Source organism: Nycticebus coucang, chromosome 18 (genome assembly GCF_027406575.1).
Source record: "Nycticebus coucang isolate mNycCou1 chromosome 18, mNycCou1.pri, whole genome shotgun sequence".
Classification (NCBI taxonomy): Eukaryota; Metazoa; Chordata; class Mammalia; order Primates; family Lorisidae; genus Nycticebus; species Nycticebus coucang.
The window spans coordinates 34,320,996-34,323,977 of record NC_069797.1 but is presented as its reverse complement, the minus strand read 5'-3'; the positions used below and the strand labels follow the sequence as shown (position 1 = coordinate 34,323,977).

The following is a 2,982-nucleotide window of genomic DNA, read 5'->3' as shown; positions in this document are numbered from 1 at the left end:
TAATCCTAGCACCCTGGGAGGCCAAGGCAGGTGGATTACCCTGAGCTGAGAGGTTTGAGACCAGCATGAGCCAGAGTGAGACCCCCATCTTTACCAAAAAAAAAAGCTGGGCGTTCTGGCAGGTGCCTGTAGTCCCAGCTACTTGGGAGGCTGAGGCAAGAGAATCCCTTAAGCCTAGGAGGTGGAGGTTGCTGTGAGCTATGACACCATGGTACCTACTAAAGTCCACAAAGTGAGACTCTGTCTCAATAAAAAATAAAGAAAGAAAGAAAGAAAAGAAAAGAAACTTCAAAGTAAGAAGATTGAAAGCCAATTGAAAGCAAAAAAAAAAAAAAAAAAAAAAAAATTAAAACAAAGGGACACCCGGGCGGCGCCTGTGGCTCAAGGAGTAGGGCGCCAGTCCCATATGCCGGAGGTGGCGGGTTCAAACCCAGCCCCGGCCAAAAAAAAAAAAAAAAAAAAAAACAAAGGGACACCCTAGCTCAACATTCCCTTGAAAAGCCAAGAGCATCTCTTCCATTTATTGGGATCTTAGGGAAAAGATTAATATTTTCCCGCCACCTGACCCTACACCCTGTTTTCTAATAACCTGAGACTCTGCTGACATTCAATCCACTTGAAGCTCTCCAGGGTCAACCACACAACAGGCCTTAGGAAAGGTGATATGTTTTGGGGGTAGGGTGTGAGGTACATTAACAGAAGTATGGGGTACGGAATGAGGGAGGTGAAGTTCCATTCACGAGACTGTATCTGGAGCAGTATGTTCCAGTCTGAGTGTTACAATTGAAGAGGAAGAGAGATAGACTGGAAGTGTATCAAAAAGAGGGTCCAGGAATGGGAAGCATTTAACATCATGTCACATTAAATAGGACTGTTTCTCCTAGATACAACTTGGGGAGTGTCATAACTGGGTGGGGGCCAGATTCAAAGAATCAGTTCAGCAGGACTGGGACTGAATAATACGGTTTAGTTTGTTGACAAGAAGGCAGGCGATGAGCACAGCCTGCATAATTCACCTTCCGAGGAACAAACAGAATCCAAAACCACAGCTCCAGAAACTCAAGCGCCCCTCTGGAAAGTTGCCTGGCTGTAACACACAAATCAGATGGGACCTGAGTCCCCGTGGGCGACAGCAAGGCTAGCATCTGTCCTTGACCTTCGGTCTCAGTGTCCGAGTCGAAGAAACAGTGAAGGCGGTTCCCTCCCTGCGCAGTGCGGCTGGCGGAAAGGAGACGAGGGCCAGGACGGTGAACCGCGGCGTAGCTGGGACGAACTCGCCGGCCAGGCTGGCCAGGCCCAGCCCGGCCCGGCGCCCCACAGGTCTTTGGCCGGACCAGGAGTAAGGCGCGGCCGACCGCGGAGTCCAGGGGAGGGGAGGTACTGAAGGACGCCTGCACACAATCCTAAAAGGGAAAAAATGCCACGTAGAGGAGGGGCGGAAGAGCGTACATGAACACTGTCAACTTCCTACAGCCAAACCCCAACCTCAGGTCACAGGCACGGACGGGGTTCGAACCCGCGATCTTCGGTTTACGAGACCGACGCCTTACCACTTGGCCACCGCGCCTGACAGCCAAGCAAACGGTGGAAGCTCTCAGTGGAGGGGAGGTGGCGCAGGCGCGGGAAGGGCAGCGCCCGGCCCCGCCTCCCGCCCGGCCGCCCTTCCAGACCCTCCCGTCTGCCGGCTGCCGGCTCTCTGAGCGCAGCTCCCGCCCAGCTCAGGGGCACTCCCGCGCCGGTCTCCTGTCCCCTGCCCTCTGCTTTCTGCCTTCTGCTGCCTGCCGCCTGCGAGATCCGAACCGGAGGCGACCAGAACCAGGCCCCGCCCATCCCCGCCTCTAGCACCGCCCAGGGGTCCGCCGAGCGCCGAGAGCGTCCACCGGCCGCCCGGGAAGAGGCCGGCGCGGTGAGAACTGCAGCCCCAGCTGGAGAAAAGCCGTGGCCGAAGCGGAGGCAGCGCGGGAGCCGTAGAGCCAGCAGCCCGGTGTAATCCTGGCCCAGGCTTTCCGTCCGAGTGGGCGGGGCACTCGGGAGGAGCCGGATGATCAGGTCAGGTCGTTTCGGGATCAAGGGGGCAAGAGGAAGGGCGGTGCAACGGAGCACAGGGCTGGCTCTGGGAGAAGGACGCCCCCGGGGGGCGACGGGAGGTGACCTTCCACGTAGACCCCGCACGGAGCACGTGCAGAGTAGACTCTTGAGGAAACGTGTTTAGACCGATGACCTTGCCGGGGGGAGCCGTAGTGGGCACCAGACGAGAAGCCCCCAGGGATGCTCGTGACGATTGTCCTAGCGAGAGTGAACGCCTGGAGGAAGCAGGTAGTCTGTCCATACCGTGAGTCATGGAAGGCAGCTGTGCTCACCACTATCCCACCAAAGGAACGGACGCTAGAGCCAAAGGACTGATTATCAGCATAGAGCGCAAAAGCACACATGAATATTTATTGGAAATGTAAAGGCTAGAGGGAGCCTGGGGCTGGGGGACAAAGGGAACTTAAACTCAACTGGTAATGTTTTGCTTCTATTCTAGGTAAGAGGCAAAGGAGAGGGTTGGGAATCTGAGTGGTTAGGATCATACTGTATACTTTGGGGGCAGGTCTTTTATTTACTTTAAATTAAAAAAGAGGGGACATTAGGTTCCTCTGCCCTTGTATGGCCTATGGCCACAGCTCTTGTGCAGGGAGAGAGGTGAGTGGAGATAGGTGAGAAAAGAGAAGCCCTCCTCTCAGGGCAGGGCTCTGACGTCCACTGGGGACAGTCAGGGGGTGACCAGCTGGCCAGCCTTTCCCAGGGCCCAGCCCTCCCATAAATCAGCGTTTTAGCAAGGGAGTGCAAACCAGGCCAATCATGCTATTGCCCACCCTGTCCCCAACATTGCCACATTCAACCCTATTTATGTGTAGAACTTTTTAAAAATATAAGTTGTGGAGATATGGGAAAACCCAGGAATGCTTTTGTGGTTGGAAAAATCCCACAACAACATAA

General features: G+C 54.8%; 1 non-coding gene across 1 annotated transcript; it reads right to left on the bottom strand.

Moving 5' to 3' along the window:
- Window positions 1-1,495: 1,495 nt before the first annotated feature.
- TRNAT-CGU (transfer RNA threonine (anticodon CGU)) lies at window positions 1,496-1,567 on the bottom strand. The gene has a single exon. It is a non-coding gene; the product is annotated as a tRNA-Thr (tRNA).
- Window positions 1,568-2,982: the final 1,415 nt, after the last annotated feature.